The sequence below is a fragment of the Pelodiscus sinensis genome, chromosome 31 (assembly GCF_052426305.1).
Source record: "Pelodiscus sinensis isolate ZL-2025 chromosome 31, ASM5242630v1, whole genome shotgun sequence".
Taxonomy (NCBI): domain Eukaryota; kingdom Metazoa; phylum Chordata; order Testudines; family Trionychidae; genus Pelodiscus; species Pelodiscus sinensis.
The window spans coordinates 12280623-12304787 of NC_143082.1; the positions used below are offsets into that span (position 1 = coordinate 12280623).

General features: G+C 47.4%; 1 protein-coding gene across 10 annotated transcripts in view; it reads left to right on the top strand.

The window, feature by feature from the left end:
- The first annotated feature begins 9975 nt into the window (after positions 1–9975).
- Positions 9976–24165, top strand: part of IKZF4 (IKAROS family zinc finger 4) — a 48256-nt gene continuing 34066 nt past the window's right edge. For 4 of the 10 annotated variants that reach the window (XM_075901918.2, XM_089774731.1, XM_075901919.2 and 1 more), the window contains exon 1: positions 9980–10295. The gene's annotated coding sequence lies outside the window, so the exon portion shown is untranslated. Of the gene's footprint in view, positions 10296–24165 lie in introns of all 10 variants that reach the window. The other 6 variants (XM_089774730.1, XM_089774729.1, XM_075901925.2 and 3 more) reach the window with 3 other exon arrangements.

The following is a 24165-nucleotide window of genomic DNA, read 5'->3' on the forward strand; positions in this document are numbered from 1 at the left end:
CAATTTTCTGTTGGGAACTTTTTAATAAAAATATTTTCTCTGAGGTCAACTCGACTCTGCCCCGGCGGCTCTGCCGATCTCTCTTGAAATGGTTCTTTGCAGCTCAGGTCAGCGTTAATCCGTACTCGCAGGAGCCCCGCCTCCTGGTTGGTGTGATTGCAGAGCTTTGTCCCTCCGTCTCTGTGGCCCAGCCACCTCAGAACTACAAACCGGAGTCCGGGAGCCATCGCTGAAATCAACCACTGGACCAAATGACAGCTCATGGGATGCTGATTTTCCAAAAAAGGCTCCAGAGGTGATCCTGGCAATTGCAGGCAGGAACGTCTAACTTCACAACCGTAATAAAGACCAGAATGATCCGAGACACGGGTGAACAGCTTTTGTAGGGGGAAAATATATGGAGATAGGTATATATCTCATAGATCTGGTAGGGACCTTGAGAGGTCATCGAGTCCAGTCCCCTGCCCTCATGGCAGGACCAAGAGTCAACAGGGCTCCTGTTGGGGGAAGCATGCTCCCCTCCCCCCATCTGAGAATTCTTTGCGGGGGGGGAGATCTAGAAATGTGTTGATCCAGTGGATATAGTGCAGTTCGATTTTCAGAAAGTTTTTGCCAATGTCCCCTTTAAGCAAGATGAGCTGCCATGGGATAAGAGCGAAGCTCCTGTCACAGAGCAGTAACTGATTAAATACTAGGAAACTAAGGATAAGAATAAATGGTCAAGTTTTCACAGTGGAGCGAGGTAAATCGGGGTCCCCCAGAGGTCTGTGCTCTTCCACATATTCATAAATGAGGTGGAAAAGGGGGTGAACAGGGAGGCGGCAAAGTTTCCGGATTGACACACAATTATCTGCTCTATATTTGAGAGCGTTTGTGTGTCTGTCTGTGTGTCCGTCCCTCTGTGAGTCTGTTTGCTCAAGCACTCCTCCTCCACGGTAAGAGCTAGGATCACCAAATGCTCCTCCTCTTATCCTAACTGAAAGCAAAGTCGGGGTTCGGTTGTGCCAGGACAATGGGATGTGCCTGGAATGGGACTGTTTCTCTTCAAACAGAAAGGGAGGGGTTTGAGAGCTGGGACAGTTATTCCCGAATGACCACAGGAGGGCAGCAAGCCCAGAGAACAGTTCTAATTCGCAATGACCACAGGGGAGCAGCCGGCACTGGGTGCCCCCAGCCCTGAGCCCCCCCATACCTCTCAACCCCTTGCCGGGAAGGACCCGAGCAATGCCAGGTGAATCTAGTTCAAGATAATTAAGTCCCAAGCAGACTGTGAAGAGTTACAAAGGGAGCTCACAGAACTGGGTGATTTGGCAAGAAGATGGCAGATGAAATTCAGTGCTGATCAGTTCCAATGAATGCACATTGGAAAACATCATCCGAATTGTACATACAAAACAAAGAGGTCTAGAGATGTAAGAATGTAGCTGATTAGCCAATTAACTGATAAGCAAAAGCTTATCAGTTAATGCTATAGACTACACACATTTTCGTGGCCCCTCCCCCCCTTGCCAGTAAATTTTTTAGCAGGCTGGCCTGCAGCCCGGCTCAGTCCTGGCTTGGGTAGGGTCCAGAACCTATCCCTGTTGCGGCTCTGCATTTAAAGTGTATTAGGAGCCAGGTAGGCAGGCAGCCTGGCTCCGTTCCAACTCGGGCCGGGTCCAGGAACTCAGCCCCCACTCTAGACAGGGGCTGCTGCCACCCCAAGCTGCTGCCTCTGTATTAGAGGCAGCAGCGCGGAGTGACAGGGGGAACCTTAGGGACGGAGTCAGAGCGCTCTGGCTGCCGGCCCCACCCTCGCGGACTATAGAATAGTCGAGTAACCGATAAGAATTCATGAGGTTAATCAACTGTTCAATTAACCAATATTTAACATCCCCTAATGGGGTCTAAATTACCACTCAAGAAAAATCTGTCAGTCCTTGTCAATAGTTCTCAGCAAACATCTGCTCAATGTGCAGCCGCAGTCAAAAAAGCTAACAAAATGATAGGACCATCAAGAAGGGGATTGCTAATGAGACAGAAAATATCACAAGGCCGCTGTGTAAATCCATGATGGGGCCTACACCTGGGATACAGCGGGCATGGGTGGTCATCCCAGCTCAAAAACATCTATTAGAAAAGGTCCAGAGAAGGGCAACGTGATTAGGAGGATGGAACAGCTGCCACCCAAGGAGAGATCAAAAAAACCGGGACTGTTCTGTTTAGAAAAGAAATGACTGAAGAGGAACATGAGAGAGGCCTGTAGAATTGTGACGGGTGTGGACAAAAGGGACGAAGGAAGTGTTCTTTACCCCTTAACATTACACAAGCACCACGGCCCCCCGGTGAAATGAGAAGGCCGCAGGTTGAAAACCAAAGGAAGTGTTTCTTCACGCAGCGCACAGGCAACTCGTGGAACTAGTTGCCAGAGGCTGCCGTGACAGCCAAAAGTGTAATAAGGCTCGGAAAAGAACTAGCTGAGTTCCTGGAGGCAGGGCCGGACTGAGGGGTGGGCGAGCCGGGCAGCTGTCCAGGGTGCTAACTGATGGGGGGCACCTGATGGCAGTTGTAAGGGGCATGCGGTGTCCCTTATTGCTGCCATCAGGCACCGCGCGCCCGGCTCCCACAGCACCGGCTCCGCGGCGCCCTACTCTCCACGGCAGCGGGGCCCTGCACGGCCTGGCACACGTGCCAGCAGCGGGGGCCAGGCCAGGCAGGGCAGCACATGCGCCGTGTGCCCCAGGGGCGGGCCCCGGGCTGCACGCCAGCGGCCATGGCTGGCCTGCACATGCGCTGTGCGCCCGAGGGGCTGGCCCGTGCACCCTGGGGGGGCAGGCCTGCGCATGAGCCCGGGCTTGGGGTGGCAAAAGGGCTCGGGCTGGCCCTGCCTGGAGGCTGGGTCCATCAATAGGTTTTGGCCAAGAGGGTCAGACACACAACAATCCCATGCTCTGGGTGTCGCTACACCTCTGACAAAAGCCGGGAGTGGGTGACCGGGATGGATCATATGCTAATTGTTCAATTCTGTTCACTCTCCGTGGGGCACCTGGCATTGGCCACTGTCAGAAGACAGGAGCCTGGGCTGTATGGACCTTTGGTCTGCTCCAGTATGGCCCTTTTTATGTACACCTCCCAAGATGCACCATGGTCACCCCCTGGATGAACCACCATGGTGCATCATGGGAGGTGTAGTGCATCTGGGGAGCCTATCCCATAGAGGAGACTGGGGCACTGCCCCCAGACTCCCCCTTCCTTGAGGCACTGCAGCAGCTCGGGGGCGTGGCTCCATGTCGAAGGGCAGTGGCTTCATGTTTCCAAGTGGGGACGTTTCAGAACTTTCCATTCCATGGCTCCTTTTTTTAAATACATCAACTTTTTGGCCTGATGCAGGATGGAAGCAGGTTGAAATCTCAGCATTGCCGTGGGCTCAGATCTAATCAAAGGTCCCCTCCACTCCCCATAACTGGCTCGTCAGCTCTTGGGGCCGCTTGTCTCGCCGGCCCTGGTGTGAGGCTGCAAAGTCTGGCCCGCCCCAGGGGAACGCAACCCTCTTAAAGCTCGGCTCCCTGGCAAACTGGACTCGGCCCCACCATGCTCGTGTGCACAGCGCCACCTCGTGGTTGGCAGCTGCCTCTGCCACAGCTGACTCCTACTAAGGCTCTTGTGAGTTTGATGGGAAGGTGGAGAGCTTCAACCCCAAGGGCGCTCAGAGGGGAACTCTGCTGTGTGGGGCGGTGGGGTTCCTGGGCTCATAGAATAACAGAACGGGGAGGAACCTCGAAAGGCCATCAACTCCAGCCCCCTACCCCCACGGCAGGACCAAGCACCATCTAGATCATCCCTGACAGATGTTTGTCCAAGCTACTTTTAAAAATCTCTAAGGATGGAGATTCCACAACCCCCCATGGCAATTTATTCCAGTGTTTCACCATCCTGGACAGTGAGGAAGTTTTTCCTAATGTCCAACCTAAACCTCCCTTGCTGCAATTTAAGCCCATTGCTTCCTGTCCTCTCATCAGAGATTAAGGAGAATATTTTTTCTCCCTCCTCCTTGTAACACCTTTTTAGGTACTTGAATGCTATTGGCTGTGTCTAGACTGGCAAGTCAAGCTTGCCAGCTGTCTACACTGGCCGTTTGAATTTCTGCAAGAACACTGACCTCCTACTGTCCGAAATCAGTGCTTCTTGCGCAAATGCTTTGACGTTCCCGTTCGGGCAAAAGCCCTTTTCTGGAAATGTTTTTGCTCAGGAGGGCCAGTGTAGACGCTAAAAACTGTTTTGCGCAAAAAAGCCCCGATGGCGAAAATGGCAATCGGGGCTTTCTTGTGCAAAACTGCGTCTAGATTGGCACGGACGCTTTTCCGCAAAAAGTGGTTTGCGGAAAAGCATCCGTGCCAATCTAGACGCTCTTTTCCGCAAATGCTTTTAACGGAAAAACTTTTCCGTTAAAAGCATTTGCGGAAAATCATGCCAGTCTAGACGTAGCCAATGTCTCTCCTCTCAGTCTTCTCTTTTTCCAGTCTAAACAATCCTATTTTTTTCAATCTTCCTTCATACCTCATGTTTTCTAGACCTTGAATCATGTTTGTTGCTCTTCTCTGGACCTTTTCCAATCTTTCTTCAAATGTGGTGCCCAGAACTGGACACAATACTCCAGCTGAGGCTTAATCAGCGCAGAGTAAAGCAGAAGAATGACTTTTCTCGTGTCTTGCTCACAGCCCTCCTGTTAATTCATTCCAGAATCATGTTTGCTTTTTTTTGCAACAGTCTCACACCATTGACTCATGTTTAACTTGTTGTCTACTATGACCCTTATGTCCCTTTCTGCAGGACTCCTTCCTAGACAATCGCTTCCCATTCTGTATGGCTGTGTCTACACTGGCCTCCCTTCTGGAAAAGGGATGCTAATGTAGCACTTTGGAATAGGCAAATCCGCGGGGGATTTAAATATCCCCCGCGGTATTTGCATTAACATGGCTGCCGCTTTTTTCCGGCTTGGAGATAAAAAAGTGGTGTGTGTCTCCTCCCCACCCCCGATGGCTCAATGTGACCCAGAAATGCTGAGGTGAGCGGGGAGGGGTGGAGACCATGCCACAAGCTGGCATTGCCCGGGTTTGGCTGACTCTGGGTAAATTCTCCCCTCAACAGAGAGCACATGATAGAGACTCTAGGAGGCAGCAAGGCCTAGTGGAGCATGCCTGCCCTGGCCACACCTCAGCCACGGTCCTGCGAGGTGACCTTGGACAAGTCACTGTTCTGCCCCGTGCCTCAGTTTCCCATCATTCAAATAGGGGTAGTGATACCGACCCGTTGTGTCATGCAGTTTGAGATCTGGTGGAAGGTGGTAGGTATTCCGTGTGACTCTGTCCGGTCCCTTCATCTCCCTGGGCCTCCTTGTTCTCCATTGTATGAAATGGACCGGGAGCACAAACCCCCCTTTCTCCTGCCACATGTCTCTCTTGGCTACGAGCCTTCAAGCTCTTCGAGGCCGGGTCTGTCTTGTGCGATGTGTGTTTATGCAGCTCCTGACACATTGTGGCCCAGGCGCAGTCGGACTGCTAGATTCTCCTACGCAAGATCATAAGAACAGCCAGACTAGCCTGTTTTCCAACAGTGGCCAATGCCAGGTGCCCCAGAGGGAGTGAACGGAACAGGGAATCATCACGAGATCCCTCTCCTATCACCCATTCCCAGCCTCTAACAAACAGAGGCTAGGGACACTATTCCTGCCCATCCTGGCTAATAGCCATTGAGGAACCCAGCCTCCATGAATGTATCTAGTTCTTTTCGAATCCTGTTATAGTCTTGGCCTTCACAACATCCTCTGGCAAGGAGTTCCACAGGTTGACTGTGCATTGTGTGAAGAAATACTCCCTTTGGTTTGTTTTAAACCTGCTACTTATTAATTTCCTTGGGTTACCCCTAGTTGTTGTGTGATGGGAAGGAGTAAATAACTCTTCTTTATTCACTTTCTTCACATCTGTCATGATTTTACAGACCTCTCCCATCCCCCCTTAGCTGTCTCTTTTCCAGGACGAAAAGTCCCAGTTTTTTAAAATGCTCCTCATTTGACAGCCATTCCATACCCCTAATCATTCGTGTTGTCCTTTTCTGAACTTTTTCCAATTCCAATAGATCTTTTTTTAAATGGGGCAACCACGTCTGTCCGCAGCATTCAAGATGTGGGCACCCCGTGGATTTAGAGAGAGGCCATAAGATATTCTCTGTCTTATTCTCTGTCCCTTTTTGTGAATGATCCCTAACGTTCTGGGTGCTTTTTTTCCCCCCATTGTATGGATGTCATCAGCAAACCATCCGCAATGACGCCAAGATCTCTTTCTTGAGTAGTAACAGCTAATTTAGATCGGCTGTGTCTAGACTGGCCAGTTTTTCCGGAAAATCAGCTGCTTTTCTGGAAAAACTTGCCAGCTGTCTACACTGGCTGCTTGAATTTCTGCAAAAGCAGTGACTTCCTACTGTAAAAAATCAGTGCTTTTTGCGGATATACTATGCTGCTCCCATTCGGGCAAAAGTCCCTTTTGCGCAAAAGGGCCAGTGTAGACAGCTGAGATTTGTTTTGCGCAAAAAAGCCCCGATCGTGAAAATGGCAATCGGGGCTTTTTTGCGCAAAAGCGCGTCTAGATTGACCATGGACGCTTTTCCACAAAAAGTGCTTTTGCGGAAAAGGATCCGTGCCAATCTAGACGCTCTTTTCCGAAAATGCTTTTAACGGAAAACTTTCGATTTCCGGAAAATCACGCCAGTCTAGACGTAGCCATCCTGTTTTATATGTAGAGGTGGGATTATGATTTCCAGTGTGCAGTGCTTTGTATTGATCCCCCATTTATAACACATAAATAGGCAGGCATCGTGGATCTCAGCCAGTCCCCACTGGACTCAGTGGAACTCATTTCCGCCAGCTTTGGAGTGGGCTTGTAAATAACCCCCCTAGAAACTGTGCTACTCAGCTTGGCCCTGAGCCAATGAAGGTGATGCCTGGCTAATGGATCTGTTCATATGTGCTTTGGGGTAGAGAAGGAGTTTAAATTGCAGTAAGACCATTGCCTGTTTCAGTGGTCAGGGGAGGCCAGGAGCCAGGGGAGGCTGCACTGCAGCAGGAAGTTGTGTTATCACTGTAACCGTTCCATGGTTCTGTCAGTAATACATAAAAAAAAGTGTTACTTGGCTTATCTTGCGTTTTTCAGCTGCTAGCACTTTCCAGCCTCTCTCCCCACCACTGAACTGCAGCCCCCTCTGGGGTGGAACATGGCAGCTGTAGAACAGGGCGTGACAGGGCTTCCATGATTCCAGGTGGGGGAACGAAGAGAAACATTGTATCCAATGGAAACAACAAAAGGAAGCAGACTATAATGATCAGGGCCAGAACAGGGCTGGGGCATTAAGACAAGTACAGACATCAGATTGGGCCTTTGTCTTCTTTTTCTTGTGTAATGGTTTGGGCCCAGAGCCTCAAAAGTGCCTAACTCCCATGGACATCAGCCAGCACTAACCATCAGCCCTCATTAGATTTCAATGGGGATTAGGTGCCTAAACAACTGAGGATCTGGCCCTGTGTGCTGGTTCCAACAGAAGCCTGCCACCTTCTCCGTCACTAATGCACTGCAAGACAGTACTCAGGGTTGCTTAGCGTGCAGGAGAGAAATGCAGATGAGCCTGGCTCCCTGAAAGAGTCAATCCTGCAGAGCCCTTGCGGATACAAAACCAGGATCCACATCTATATCTGCAAAAATGATCCCCAGACAGCCACACGCATGGATGTAGATACCTGTGGATAGAAAGCAGATAGCCACACAGATGCAGGGTTCGAGATACAAAATGTATATGCAGCAGTGGATTTCTGCATCCATCTCTGTGGATGTGGATGTCCACAGATGTAAAGTGGAAATCTGTGGCTTTGCAGGGCCCTACAAACCTGACCCCTGTGGAAATGGATGTGGCTTCGTTCACCAAAAAAGCAGCAATCACTGTGTAACCAGCAGAGTGGTCATTCTCTCCCGACTTTATGGCAAAACTTCAGATTTCATGCAAAGAGCCAGCACAGGTTGGAAGTGGCTCATGACAAAATCAAAGGGAAATTCTGGGAGCAAAAGGTAATTTGACGGTGAGTCTACCGCAACGCTCTGCCCCACTTGTATATCGGGCAAAAAAAAATTCCCTACTCCAAAGAGATTGGAAATAGTACATGCAGGGAATTTATTGTGGCCTTCCAACAATGCCTCAGGCTTGACAAAGCCCTGGCCGGGTTGATTTAGTTGGAATTGGTCCTGCCTAGAGCAGGGGGCTGGACTTGATGACCTTCTGAGGTCTCTTCCAGTTCTATGATTCAAAGGGAATTTCAGAGGGCGACTCACCAGGCAGGGCCTGAAGAGGTGGAGTGAGAGATGGGAAGAAGTAGCAAGAGGAACTGGCTCAGAGCTAGAGTCCTGGTTTGAGCTTTGGTAAGGGTAACTCCATTCTGATGACTGTTACATGTAACTTGTATCGCAATAAGAGTTACAGTCGTGGTCCCACTGTGCAAGGTGCAGTATAAACACACACCAAAAGATTAGACCATCTGGGCAGTGTACTTCCCATTGATGCCCGAAACTGCACCTGCTTGTGGTGGGAGCAAATGTGGCCCCTCCTTCATATTTTTTGTCCCCCAGAGCCTGATTTTCAGAGGTGCCAGGGTTGCCAATTTTGGTTAGACGCATTCCTGGAGGTTTCGTCATATGGCCTGATGTTCAAGATAAATCTTTAATTCCCGGAGACTCCAGGACAATCCAGGAGGGTGGCAACTCGAGGTGCTGAGCATTCCCCAGTCGTGTTGATTTCAAGCAGCTTCGCTCCTTTAAAGAGCCAGGACCAAAATGAAACCGACTCTGGTCCCAATCCTGCAGAGAGCTGTGGCCAGCCAAACCATGGGTCAGAGCAGACCTCGTGCTGGATCCTGCACTAAAAAGACAGAGAGCAAGTACTCCTGGAAACAAGCGGGAAGTACAGAAAATGCATGGTAGTTCAGGTTGGCCATAAAAGGCTTTGTGTTAATCCTTTTTACTCCTGCTTTTATTGGTGTTTGACTTTGTGTCTCTCTCTCCTCTGGGGATGTCTTAGGAGGTTTTATGTCCCTCTGAGGTCTCATGTTTTAATTTTTTATATATATTTATATTGTGTTTTTAAAAAAATTTAAGCTACCTCGAATATTTTAATAAATAAATTAAATAACTAGGTCCAACACACCAACCCTGCACCTTCATTAGTAAGGAATGAGTATTATAATCAGCTCGCTAGTAATTACAGTGCAATTCCTTAATGCCAATGAATCAAGTAAGAAATAGGTGTCGCTAATGTTACACACTGTCCCCACGTTATGCTGATAGCAATTAGCACTGCTCTCTGATCCACTAGCGAGATTCCCAAGGACTGATTATCAGTTATTTATTGTCCATCGCCCCTGTCACTGTGCACGTGAAATCAATAAATGTATGTTCATTAATTCTGTTTAACGGGCTGCAGACGAATTGCAGCTGTAACTGCTGAGCTGCTGCCCTGTTACTTAGCGAGGGCCAGCGGCACGTGACAGTCAGCTGATGAGTGATCATTAATCGATCATTAATTGATTAATCAATCGATTATTGATTGACTTGATCAGCCATCACTTTGCAAATGCTCTGGTGATGGAAGTAGGTAATTAAAGTCGGAGGAGGGGGAGTTAATTCAGTATCGATTATCGATCGGTGCTCAGATCGCCGATCGATCATTATTAATCGATTATTTCTCTCGCCTGCCACCCCGCCCTGCCGCCAGCTGCAGCTTGCAGCCAGCCTTGCTCATCGATGCTCTCGACGCAGAGCTGCTCCCTCGATCGAAGCGCTCGGCTGCTCCTGTGGCAACCTGGCTATCGATGCGTTCCGCCGCGCCTCGGGGGTTTCTCCGAGGTTCGATACTCTCGGTACTCGCCTGCTTCCCTTGCTGCCCTAGGAAGCCGGGCTCAGCGCCCTAGTTACTCCCTGCTCGCTCGATTCGTTCGGCGCTCGGCTGCTGCCAACCCCCCGCCCTCCCCCCCCCGAACGATGCTCTCGGTTGCTCCCTGCCAGCTCGATGTGCTCGGAGCGCAGTTGCCCCCGCCTGTCTCCTGGCAGTGGGACCGGAAGTGGCTCGGGGAGGGGAGGGGGGCCCGGTCCCGCCTCAGGTGAAGCCGCCGCTGCCGCCGATGGAGCCGCCGCTGCGGAGCCGCTGAACCCCCCAGTCCACACCCCTAGCGGCCGGGCCGGGGGGGCCCTCCCCGCAGCGGGGCAGCCAGCCCCTCCCCTCAGGTGAGAAGGGGGAGGGGCAGCAGTCGGGGGGGTGAGGTGAGGGAGGGGCTGCGGGGAGGTCGGAGGGGCGGCAGGGGAGAGTGAACGATTGGGAAGGGAAGGAGGGCGGTTGGGGGGGTCAGAGGGGTGTTCGTCTGTGGGGAGGCGTGAAGGGGGGCTAGGCTGTGGGGAGGGAGGCATGAGGGGGCTAGGCTGTGGGGAGGGAGGCGTGGGGGGGGGCTAGGCTGTGGGGAGGGGGCTGTGTGGGGCTGTGAGGGGGGAGGCTGTGGGGGGGGGGCTGTGGGGAGGGAGGCGTGAAGGGGGGCTAGGCTGTGGGGAGGGAGGCGTGAGGGGGGGCTAGGCTGTGGGGAGGGGGCTGTGGGGAGGGAGGCATGAGGGGGCTAGGCTGTGGGGAGGGGGTTGTGGGGCTGTGGGGAGGGAGGCGTGAAGGGGGGCTAGGCTGTGGGGAGGGGGTTGTGGGGAGAGAGGCGTGAGGGGGGGAGGCTGTGGGGAGGGGGCTGTGGGGAGGGGGTTGTGGGGCTGTGAGGGGGAGGCTAGGCTGTGGGGAGGGAGGCGTGAGAGGGGGCTAGGCTGTGGGGAGGGGGTTGGGAAGTGTGTGGGGGAAGGCTAGGCTGTGGGAAAAACCATTGGGAGGGGGTGAGCTGGGAGGGTTGGCAGATGGGATGGGGGTAGGGGCAGCTGTCAAAGCGTGGAAGGAGCTAAGGGAGGCATCTGGGGCGTGGGAGAGGCAAGGTGAGTACAGATGTATCTGTCTGGGAGGAGGGGGTGGCTGAGAGGGGAAGGCTGGATAACGGGGTGCAGCTGGTGAGGGTGGGAAACTATCGGAACCGAGAGGAGACTGGGGTGGGGGAGAACCAGGGAGCATTTTCCAGTCACTCAGGAGTCACAGACTTTTGAAGCTTTCTTTCTTTGTGATTTAAGGGCGGGGGACTGGCATGAGAGGGATAGACTGGGGACGTACCTGGATTTGTCTCCTTTCTCTCTTCATCTCCATGTACTGCCCAGCAAACTTGGTAGCTTTAGGGAACTGGTGTGTGTGTGCATGCGTGTGCCTCTCCCTCCACAGGCAGCAGACTAAAGAATCCACAATCAATCATCTCCTCCAAGGGTTTTACTTGTAGTTCCTTTTCCAAAAGTAAAGACATTCTCCATGCTCTTTTCTCCACCCCAGAAGCCACTTCCAGCCTTGTTAGTCTTCTCCCTTTACTTTGGCTGCTCCCAGCTCTCAAATGGTCCTTGTTTTAAATGATATTTCTTTGAGGAAAAAATAAGCTTAACTTCACTGTTTCATTGGCACATGGTGAAACCAGGCTCCCAGGGGTGGGGGTGGAGAGTGCTGGCCGCTGGTGAGTTTCTCTTTTCTAAAAATGCAAAAGTTTCTTATTTCTAGTCCTTCAGGCACAGCAAATCTTGTTGGATTTCCATAAAATTGATTTGCTTCCCTGCTTCAGTCCAATGTCTTGTAGATTCGTCTGATAATTGTACCTCTTGAAGGAATTTCCTTTCAGTTGGGCAAAGTAACTTACCCTTTTCCTAGCCTGGCAGATGGTGCCTTGTGGCAAGTTGTATTACTTACAGCTGGCATGATGGTGAAATGGAATACTCTCCTGTAACGCACACGCACAAGGTGGTGGCGTTCAAGTTAAGGCTGCTGTTGGATAATACTTAATGCTTCTCTTCTGAAAAGTGCTGGAACTGTCAGGTTGGTGTCTGGCTTTAGATGATGGCTTCCTGACTGTGGTTTAAATGCTCAGCTTTTTTCCTGCACTAACAGTTCCATTTCTTGGGGTATTTGGAAGACTTACTCATAATCTTGAATGTCTTTATGTGTGTCAGGCCCCTCTTTTTACAGAAGAGGTGCTGAGCCACAGAGAGGCTAAGTGACTTGAGAGAGGCTATTCAAGGCATCAGTGTTCGATCAGTGAACAGAACACGGATGTCCCATATCACAGGCTAGCAACTGATTATTTGTATGATCACAGATATGCCTAGGAGTCCTAGTCATGGACCAGGCTCCGTAGTGCTAGGCGCTATACAGACCTAGTCAGTGGATCATCCTTTATCACCTGATGTTTGGTACCTCAGGAGGAGATATTGTGCAGAGCACCATCTGCTGAATAGTATGTGACCACTGATGGATGTTGTTTGCCTCATAGCCGAAGATGACTTAAAATCTAACCCTCTTTCCCAGATTAGGAGTATTACCTCACTACAGCACACATAATCCCTCAACAAAAGCATTCCTCACTGAGGCAAGGTATTAGCCACAGTTGCCACTGAGAAATGTGGGGGCCTGGTGCAACATGTTCATTAGGGCTCCACCCATGCCCACTTCACTTTATTTATGTGGTAGTGACAGATGTTTTGCTGGGGGGCCCTCATCTCAGGGTTTACTACAATTATTCCTCCTGCTGCCTCCTCAGCCCTGGTTGTCCACGCAATCCATGTGCATTTCCACAGAGGCTAGGCTTGGGTTCTCCAGCAATCACGGGGAGGGGACTGTATTAATTCTTTTCTTGCCACTTGTAGTACCTCAGCATAGATAGGGGTCACGAGGTTTAAGGAAGAAGGATGCACGTTTCTAAATATGGAAGGGGTAAGGCATGTGAAGAGGCATCAGCTCTGCATGGAGACGTTTTTGTATCGCACATTTTTAGTGGCAGCTTCTTCAGGATAAACATAGCTGCTTTAGCTATGTGCTCCTCTGTCTGGTTCTGCGTCTCTTTATTGTTGAATGTGAACTTTTGAGTTAGTGATGAGCACTTACTGGGCTTAGAAATGGCACAACCCAGGATCAGTGTTCTAGAAGCAATGATATTTCTTAACTGTGGTTCAGCTTCCTCCAGAGGGAGAGGGGGTCTTGCAGCCAAAGCACGGGGCAAGAGTCATCTGTCCCATGCTCCATTCTTAGGTCAGTGTGTGTCCTCCATCATGTCCCCATGCCTCAGTTTCTCGGGTAGCAAGGTAGGGCTAATATCTTGAGGACAGTGAAGAAAATGTAACACTGAACTCATCATATTTGTAAGGCCCTCAGATAAGCGGTGCTGTGTAGAGCAGGGAGCAGTCCGTTCCTTGTGCCCTCGGTCTGCTCCTCTGAAACAGGGAGTTTGGCACTCCAACGTGCGAAAGGTGATGTTATCTGGACAAAGCTTGGGGGTGTGTTCAAACTAGGAATCAAGGTGTGTTCTCACCACATGTTCAAACCCTAGAGACCAGGCAGTCTGTGGTTTTCATGTGCGCTATCAGATTGAGGTAAATGCTAAGAAACTAGAATGTGAAAACTAGAATGCCTTGTCTTCCCTCGGCTCTCACCCCAGGCTAGCTAGCACGTGGGGCAATGTCTCCCCTTTTTGCTTGGTGAAGACAGGGCATGGTCATTTTTCTGAGTTGCTGCTCAAGGCTGCGGAGGTATCAGGAGGAGAAGGGTAAGTTGTTTTTACGTAGAACTTGTCTTGTGCATATAGTGAGACACCCAGTGCAGGTGGGATAATGATTTTGGGCTTCACCTTAGCTTTCGCTTTCAGGGACCCCATGAAACCTCAGAGACCTCGGTTAGCTATGCCTCCTCTAGCTCCCAACTGGCTTGCAAAGTCTGAACTTGGCAACGTAGGGCAAGTGTCTCTGTTCAGAGTGGGAGGCAGCTTGGCCTAGGAATTAACTTGGTTCCCCAAAAGCCTTCATTCCTTTAGGGAATTGATACAGCAGCAGCTTGTACTCTGCTAAGGGGATTACAGGTGTTAGGTTTTGGCCTCCCTTCCTGGGAGATGGAGATGGGGTTATCTGAGGTCACCAGAGGGGGAGGAGAGAGAAAATGCCGGGATAAGCAAATGTGTGGCGAGAGCTTGTGAGGATTATTTATTCTGTTTGCGGTGGATCAATTCAATTGAAAGCTTGTGTGCATCTGGCATAGGAATGTAATAGTGTAGTCAATTAACCGATTAACTGATAAGCAAAAGCTTAGAGGTTGATGCTGTAGACTACACGCATTTCCCTCCCCCACCTTGCCAGTACATTTTTTAGCATGCTGGGCAGCAGCCTGGCTCTGTCCTGGCTTGTGGTGGGTCCGGAACCTACCCCTGCTGCGGCTCTGCATTTAAAGTGTATTAGAAGCCAGGCAGGTGGGCAGCCCGGCTCAATTCTGACTTGCATCAGGTCTGGGAGCTCAGACTGCTCCCTTAGACAGGGCTGCTGCCACCCTGCGCTGCTGCCTCTGTATCAGGAGCTGCAGCACAGGGCTACAGGCAGCTGGTCCACGAGGGGAGCAGGTTTTTAAACTGACTCCCCTTGCGCACCAGCTCCCGCCTGGCACCCCACACTGGTTCCTCTGATACAGAGGCAACAGTGCGGAGTGGCAAGGGGGTCCTCGGGAGTGGGGCTGGATCGCACTGGCTGCTGTCCCCGTCTACTATGAAATAGTTGAGTAACTGATAAGAGTTCATGAGGTTACTCGACTATTCAGTTAACCGATATTTAACATCCCTAATCTGGCATCGCAACAGTTAATAGTAGTCAAGTACATTGTGTTTCTAGACTGCTTCATGCTGGATCTCAAAATATTGGTGTTCAAAAGTGCAGCTTGCCTTTATTTGTAAAGGTTGCTGTCACTCGCGGGTGGTGGGTAGAAGTGGGACTGACTTTCCATTTGTCTGTGAATCTGTTTAGGCAAATGCTGCTGAGGAGGTCGTATTTTCCTTCATTCCCTTAGGAATAAAAGAAGCCTTGCACTTCATGCTACCTTTTGTAGTTTTCAGTATAACATCCCATGATTATGGTTATTTATCTAAATTGTGGTAGTGCCCAGAAAATTCAGCAAGGGCTTTGATGCTGTACAAAAACACAGTAAGAGAGGATCCTTTTTGGTGCTTTGATTTCAAACTTTATTTTAAGAGTTATTTAATCTCAGTGTTGAGCAGCAGTAATTGAACTTACTATTTTATTATGACTCCATCAATGGCCTTTAAATAAAAATGGGAAATTTACACCTAGACCTCCGATTAATATTATTAGACAGTTACTTCTATGGCAGACTTTCCAGTGATATAATCCTAAAACCCCCCATATACTTCAGTCAAATATGGTTCTGGTAACCGTTCATGTTTAATGTAAGGCCACTAGATTGGACCTAACTTTGGGTGCTGATCAAAGGCAATGGATTTAGATTTCTAAAGTGGTTTACAGTATCTCTGTCTGTCTCTCTCTTCCCCCAGTTTTCAAGTATTGCCTTTGTAGAAGGGACAGCATTTTTACTTATGTTTCAGTCTTTAGAATAGGGGACTCCAACACAGGAGTTATTTCAGAGCTGCTTGGTGTTAAGTGTGCTTGTCCCTCCATGTTCTTAGATGGAAAATATCCAACTTAGCTGTGCTGCTAAGTGTAAGAAAAAGGTGGTGGTGATGAGTTCACCAGACCAGTAAAGAGGACCAGTTTATTAGGCTAAGCCCTTACTATAAAGGGATCTCACTAAATTGGTTGTGGCCGACAAAATGGCAGATGGAATTCAGTGCTGATAAGTGCAAAGTAATTCCAACGATACATAGAAACTGTTGGAGTCTGAATTAGCTGTTACACTCAACCAAGAGAGCTTAGAGTCATTGTGGGTCATTCCCTGAAAACATCTGTTCAATGTGCAGCTGTAGTCAAAAAAGCTACCGATGTTAGGAACCACGAGGAATGGGAATGAGACAGAAGGTACCATCGTGTCACTATTATAAATCTGTGATAGGCCCACATCTAGAACACTGTGTGTAGTCTGGTCACTTCATCTTGAAAAGATCTGTTAGAATTGGAAAAGATGCAGAGAAGGGCATCGAAAATGGTTAAGAGAATAGAATAGCTTCCATCTGAGGAAAGATTAAAAAGACTGGCATTGTTTCACTTAGAGAAGAGATGACTAAAGATAGAAGTCTATAAAATCATGAATGGCATAGAAAACGTGAATAGGGAAGTGTTATTTACTCCTTCATGGAACACAGGGATGAGGGGGTCACTTGGTGAAATTAATAGGCAGCAGGTTTAAAACAACTAAAAGAAAATTCTGCTTTACACAACGCACAACCAACTATGGGGTAAGTTGCCAATGGTGTAATGAAGGCTAAAAGTATACTGGATTAAAAAATACCAACTAGATAAGTTCCTGAAGTCCTTCAATGGTTATGTGCCAACATGGCCAGAGACACAACCCTGTGCTTATCTTAAACTACTGACTGCCAGAAGCTGGTATTGGATGTGGGGGTGGGTCACTTGAAATTGCTCTGTTCTGTTGGTTCTCTCTGAAGCGTCTGCCAGTGGCCACTGTCGGAAGACAAAAGACTTGTCTAGATGGACCATTGGTCTGAACCAGAATGGCTGTTCTTATGTTTCTGTGTGGTAACCTTCTGTCAAGTGGGTGGCTTAGATTTCTTTCTGCATTACATTTCTTTCTCCCATTCCTAATGCAGTAACTTGAAAAGGCTGCTGCTTAACACTTTAATATTACGTTAAATGTGCACAGTAACACCTCATTAAATTGCACGCTTCACAATAAGTGCTCAAGGAAATCGGGGGGGGGGGAGTCCTTTCACTATTAAAAATGATGCACAGGCAGAGACAGCCTTTTGGTCTAGTTTTCCATTCAATTCATTTTTCCAATTATACTGCAGGCTGTTTACTGATCTATGCAAAACATTAAATAATGAAAACTAAATGGCAGTGGATAAAATTAAGGGACAAAAACACCCCCTCATGATGTGCTAGCTCTGTGTTTTGATTTTGTCTATTTACTCTCTAATTTGTCAAAATCACTCAGCTGCAAAGGGTTTTCTCCCGTTTAGTGAGGTTCCGCTCTACCAGATAACTGCAGCTTGCTGTAGCTGCTTCCGAGCTCTGGAAGCAGTTTTTTTGGCATTTAAATCACTGGCAGTTTGATTTAAAATACCCCCCTCCCCTTTTTTTAGTTGTGCTTATTTTTGAAACACTTCCAATGACCCAAACTTAAAAAAAAAAAAAAGCCAGTTCATCCGATGAACGGCTTTCTATAGCAAAGATGGAAAAAAGTCCTCATGCTGGAAAATAAACTACTGTTGATGGAAACAATGGGTTGGAAAAAGAAAATACAGGGGCGTTTATGGCATTTATTAATTCTTACCTTAGCTGAGATGCTAATTACGGCTGCATTTGCCGTAGATCCTTTTCTTCACATGTCCCACAATTGAAGCTCCACTGGTGATATGATGCTTATATAAATATTAATAATACCCAGCACTTATGTAGAGGATTTACTGAGGGAGTCAACATCTGCTGTAGGATGGGGAGCTGAGGCACAGAGTTAAGGTGACTTGCACAGCAGTGGAGCTGAGAATAGAACCCGGCTCTTCTGGGCCCCAGTCCTGTGCTCCTAGGCCATGCTCTTCAGATAATAGTCTTCTTCTGGACTCTTATATGTTAGGACTCTTGGTGGATCAGCAAAGCTGTGCAGATCTCTTGGGTAAGTTTGTCCTCTGTCCATGACTCCAAGGCTGACGAAGTCATTAGAAGAGTGAAGGTGTTCTGAAGAGTTTGCTTTTAGACATTTGCTTTTCCCTGTTTGAATGAATGATCCACCTAATTGAATTGACACTGCATCAGCTTGTGAGACCCCTGCCTGTGTTCTTCCTGGACAGCCCCATGATAGAGGGAGAAAGGAACCCCATGTTGCAGTATTTGCCCTTGGTATTTATTTCCAGGGGCATGTTTTCAGTACTGGGAATGTCTCCTGCTGTTTCTGATTAGCTTCATGTCAGGACTGAAAATTTCATTTATCTATCCCGTCGTCCAAACAAAATAAATTGTCCTCAGTTTCAAAGCATTCTTCTCATTGGTAAAACCACTATAGAAATATCCAAGTGGAGAGAGGTGCTGCAAATCTTTGGTGCCGCTTATTAAGCTCTTGGTTGTCTGTTGATCAGCATTATCTCAATTCCTGGTGCTTGGCTTTATATCTCAAAGTGCTGCACAAACATTAACTAATCCTCATATCAGTTGGTAGGTGAGTCTCTTTACCTATATTTTATAGATGGGGAACCTGAAACATAGGAAATTAAATTCCTTGTCTGTCGGTGGTGCTGGGCATAGAACTTTGAAGTTCTCGATTGCCAAACCTGGTACTCAGACTGCTAGACTCTGTGCCATCTCTCAGGTGTCTTGTGTTGTGGGAAGGGAAGCAAGGATGTATTTCAAAGAGCTGACAATGCTTCCAAGTTCCTGAAAGAAGTTTAATAATATAATGATCTACAAAGGAACAAAAAAAGTTGTCATTTTTATTGTATTTTATTTACTGACTGCTTCCTTATCATGATAAAATGTCAGTTCTTTGCTTGTTTTTTTTTTTTAACTGTCAGCAATATCAAGTTTTGTCTTGTTTTTGATGGAAGATTCCTGAAGGACTAGAAAATTGCTGTAGGAACTTTCCCAGCACTCAACTGAAGTACCAGTTTGACTCTTTCACACACAGTTTTACTCCCAAGAGTACATTAGATGCTGGAATTTAAATAGAGGCTTAGAAAAATAATGTTTGGAATAAATCTGGTTGAAATTAAAAATCAACAAATCTTCCTCTTAATTGCTTACCTTTCAGTTTTTATGGTTAATTCTTAACGTAAAACATTTATTGGTGATGGAGAAAATAAATCGAACTCCTGTTGCAAAAGGAAAGTCAAATTAGAACAGGAGCATAAACTCAGGCAAGTCAAGTATAAAAGTAAAATTAGGCAGACCAAAAAGGAATTGGAAGAGTAGCCCATAAAAGACACACAAACTAACAGCAATTTTAAAAAGTGCATTGGAAGCAGGACCCCTCGGGGTCACTGGACGGTGAAGACAAACCCACTGTGGAGGAACTAAATGAATCCTTTGCCTCAGTCTTCACTGCAGAGGATCCGAGAAACTGTCCTAGATTGAGGTGTCAGTGGAGAAGGTTTTGGAATAAACTGATAAACAGTAATAGGCCATCAAATGGGATTCTTCCCCCCCCCACCCCCCCCCCAGGATCTGAAGGAACTCAGATATAAAATTTCAGAACTAGCTGGTACATAACCAATTGCTTGAACTGGCCTCTGTACCAGAGGCTTGGAAAACAGCTAATATAATGGCAATCTTTAAAAAAGGCTCCAGAGGCAATCCTGACAATTATGCACCAGTAAGCCGATTTGTTGAGGACAGCACAGCTTTTGTGAAGGGAAATCCAGCCTCACCAATCTATTAGAATTCTTGTAGGGGGTCAGCAGACATGTTGATTGAGCAGATATAGTGTTCTCTGACTTTAAGAAAGCCTTTGCCAAGGTCCCTCCCCGAAGGCTCTTTGACAAAGTGAGCAGTCCTGGGATAAGAGGGAAGATCCTCTCATGGATCAATATCTGGTTCAAAGATAGGGAACAAAGCATAGGAATAAATCAGCTTTCACAGTGGAGAGAGGTAAATCATGGGCTCTCCCAAAGAACCGGTACTGTTCAACATCTTCACAAATGACTGGAAAAGGGGGTAGACAGGGAGGTGACCGAGTTTGCTCACAGTACAAAACTACTCAAGGTAGCTTAGTCCAGAGCTGTCTACGAAGAGTTACGAAGAGAGCTCACAAAACTGCGTGACTAGGCAAGAAAATGGCAGATGAAATTCAGCCTTAGTAAATGGAAAATAATTCACCCTGGAAAACATAATCCCAACTATACATACAAAACAATGGTGTCTTAATTAGCTGTTACCACTCAACAAAGAGAGGTTGGAGTCATTGTGAATAGTGCTCTGAAAATATTGGCTCAGTGTGCAGTGGCAGCTCAAAAAGCTAACAGAGTTAGGGGGAGGATAGAAAAGATCATCATGCCACTATATAAATCCATGGTACGCCCACACCTTGAATACTGCCGGCAGTGCTGGCCGCTCCATCTCAGAAAAGGCATATTAGAACTGGGAAAAAGTAGTGAAGGACAACGAAAGGGATGAAGGGTGTGGAACTGTGTCCATCGGAGGAGAGATTAAAAAGGCTGGGACTGTTCATCTTGGAAAAGAGATGACTGAGGGGGAGATGTGATAGGGGGCTATAAAAGCATGGTGTGGAAAAAGTGAATAAAGAAGTGTTGTTTACCCCCGACATCTAAGAAAAGAACTAGGGGTCACCTGCTGGAATGAATAAGTAGCAAGTTTAAAACAAATGTACAGAAGTACTAGGTCACACAACACACAGTCAGTCTGCGGGACTTGTTGCCAGGGGGTGTTGTAAAGGCCAGACATATGACCGGCTTCAGAAAAGAATTGGATATGTTCATGGAGGATAAGTCCATCAGTAGCTATTTCCCAAGATGGTCGAGGACACAACTCCGTGCTCTGGGTGTCCCTAAGCCTCTGACTGACAGAAGCTGGGAGTAGGCAACAGGGGATGGAAATTGGCTTGTTCTGTTCCTTCCCTCTAACGCACGTGGCATTGGCCACTGTCAGAAGACTGGGCTAGATAGACTATTGATCTGACCAGTCTGGCTGTTCTTCTGGTTTTTTGTTTTTTTTTATTCAGAAAGCCTGTTAGACAGTTGTTAGCCGCACAGACTTAAAAGTAGCTTGACATCTCACTTCCGCCATACAGTCTGAATTAACGGTAAAATAAAAATTAAATTTAAAATGCCCTTAGTTGAGGAAGGCTTTGTCTAGGGAATGTTTGTAACAGGAGAGGAGAAATGTCTCCAACCCCCCAAAAATGCAGCTTTCTATTTGATGAGTGCACATTGGCTTGACGGTATTTTGATCGGTATGTTTCCTTTTTCAAGAACAAGAAGTGTTAAGTGTTCATGTCTTGCCTATGAAGGAAAGGACGTGTGTTCTCTAACATATGCCATCAGGGACAGCTCCTACATAGGCTTGACTTAAAAATCAGAATAATTTATCTAGTGTATGTTTCAGACAATTGTTTGAAAGTTTATTCTGTTGTTGTTTTTTTAAACACAGTCCTCCTGGCTCTCTTTGCATTACAATTGTATTTGCTATTGTATTTCTCATACCAGCTATATCCCAGAACTAAGTTCAGTAACAGCTAAAGAGAGGGCAGAGAAATTCAGAAGCTATAGGCAGGAGAGAAAAGATAGATTTTAGCTGAAACTTGCAGCACGTTGAACAATTTGTTTTGACACTATCTTTTTACTTTGGGATCTTTCAGTATCAATAGGGTCATTTTAAGGTCACATCTCACTCTGTAACTTATTGAAAGCTAAATATACATCTCAGCCCTCCATCCCCTGTGCAGAATGGGGGCCCTAAATGCCCACAGTTGGAACGTATTTCCCCAGCTCATTCAGCATAAATGGAGGCATGCTAACCCTAAAGGTCACTGAAAGATTCTCAATTGAGACAAGATCTGTCTCCTTGAAGGAGAGGATGAAGCGAGTACGTTTTAGCACCACCGACCCTGTGAGTATCTCCTTTTCTTTACACCCTTCGTGGAGGGAAAGATAAATGCCTAGCACTGTGAAGCTTGCAAGTTTGCTACTGAGTTGAAAAGCACAAGCTGTTGCCTTTGCCTTGATTAGTGGATTCACTGAAGCTGGAAGTTTTCATCGCTCCTTGCTGTCTGTTGCACTGCTTTTGTTGGTTAATTGTTTTCATGCCATTAAAATGTGAGGGTGTTCATTTTAACAGTTCCCGAGGGAGGCTCCTGTTTATCCCAGCTTGCAATTTGAATGGCACAAACAGTCCAATTTGTGCATCTTAAACAGTGAATCATGGTGGGCACAAAAATAAAATGTACGTGCTCCCCAGGGAGATGTACATTCAGAGCAACGTGGGAGTGTTGGGCTTTTGCGAGGACCTGAAGAATTTGAATCCTTGTGGTTGGACTGTCCATAAGCCTTGCTGTAGGATCTGGTGCTTTCTGCAAGGCAGGCGTCTTCTCAAGAGGGGTTAATGTTCATTGTGATCCTCCTTGTAACAACGCAGATGCCTCAGTATAATTTGGGTGGAATTTGGTGTTCTCATGCTGACAGTTATGGCATCGGGAATCTGAAAAGCGCTGCATGCCTGACGTTGGGACATTTTAAATGCAAAGCACTATTTCACAGTACTTAGGATCTAGCCAGAGCAATGGGATGAAATTAAGAGAAGAAAAATGTCGCCCGTCTTCCAGCGAGAACACTAGGGCTGCGTCTAGACTGGCAAAATATTGCGCAAATACTTTTAACAGAAAAGTTTTTCCGTTAAAAGTATTCGCACAAGAGAGCGTCTATACTGGCATGTGCCTTTGTGCAAAAGATTTGCTTTTGCGCAAAAGCATCCATGCCAGTGTAGACGCTTTCTTGCGCAAGAAAGCTCCAATGGCCATTTTAGCCATTGGGCTTTCTTGCGCAAGAAATTAACTTGGCTGTCTACACCAAGAATACTTGCGCAAGAGGGCTTATCCCTGAGCGGGAGCGTCGGAGTATTTGCGCAAGAACCACTGATTTTGTACAGTACAAAGTCAGTGCTCTTGCGCAAATACTCGCAGCCACTGTAGACAGGCGGCAAGATTTTGTGCAAAATCTTGCCAGTCTAGACGCAGCCCAAGACACTAGAATTGTGTCCCGTAGGACTGATGGAATCATCATGGCTTGAGACACTTGAAAGTAGACAGGAGTCTGGGGGTGGATGGGCTAAGGGACCTAACAAGACTTTTCTAGCTCTAGAATTCTTTCATAATTCACATAACTACTAACTACACAGGGATCTAGCTCCTTTCCCCTCCGTAAGTCAGTCTAGTCCTAAATTTTCTCAAAAGTCTCTTTCAGCACAAAGGACATTTACAAATTGCATCGCGGTGAGATTGGATGTTTTGCTTTTAATTAGCTGTTTCTGAGCCCCCCCTTCTCCTGCGCCCAGTCTGGTCACTAGGGTAAGAGGCTTTGTTTCAGATGGTAGGAGAACTTCTAAAGCCACGCTGCTGTAACTTGAGTGTGTTGAAGTGTTTCCTCTCTTTGACTAATAGGACCCTGTAGTATTGGCCAGCAATCTGCCATAGTAGGAATGTGGAATGGGACAACTCAGTGGCTGAAGCGTGATGTTTGCCGTGTTTCATGGCCATGTAGCTGCATGGACAAATCTCCAGCAGCCTGGAGAAATTGGGTTGTGCATTTCACACAAGACCTTGTGACTCAAGGAGGGTCATGTCTCTTCTGTATAGGCACCAGAGAGTCTATGGGATGCTTTTCTTAAGACTAGAGGTCCCTCCAGAGATCTAAATATCTCCTTTCATTTGTGCTGACCTTTCTGGAGGCAGTTGTATTTCATAGGGGCTGATCATTCAGCATTTGGAGAAGGCTTTGGGATAAAGTCCTGGAAATACAAGTGCTAATTGGCAGTGCCTTTATGGTCCAGTTCCTTCCAGACCCAGTGCATGCCATCAAAATGTAAAATTCACCCTTTGAAAGCAATCTGTGGTTTAAAGAAACGGATTGTTTCAGTCACCTGCCTTGCTGACTTTGAGATCTAGGGTCTGGTGTTGAGTGTTTGTTGTAAACATGCGTCCCCAACATAAAACAAAACACAGCCATTTTCTCAGCCGGGGGTCCTTAAGGCCAGTCATTCCTCGTGGGCTTCAGTAAGTAGCGCCTTATTCACTGGATATAGCCAGAGTAAGAGAGCCTGCTGATAGGCATCTGAGTTGGCCAGGTGCTGTAAGGTCTTCCCAGTTCTCTTTTCCCCCTTTTAAAATAGAGATGGTATTTGAGGCTTGCTCCCTTGATATTGGTTACAGGCACCTTGAATAGAATTGAACAGCTTGTGTGAATTAGGGATGTTACATTTTGATTAATCAGCTAATTGAGTAGTTGATGGAATTTCCATTGATTACTCCATTAGTCGATAAGGGGGGAAGGGGCACTTGCTATCCCCGCTGCACCTCTGTCTT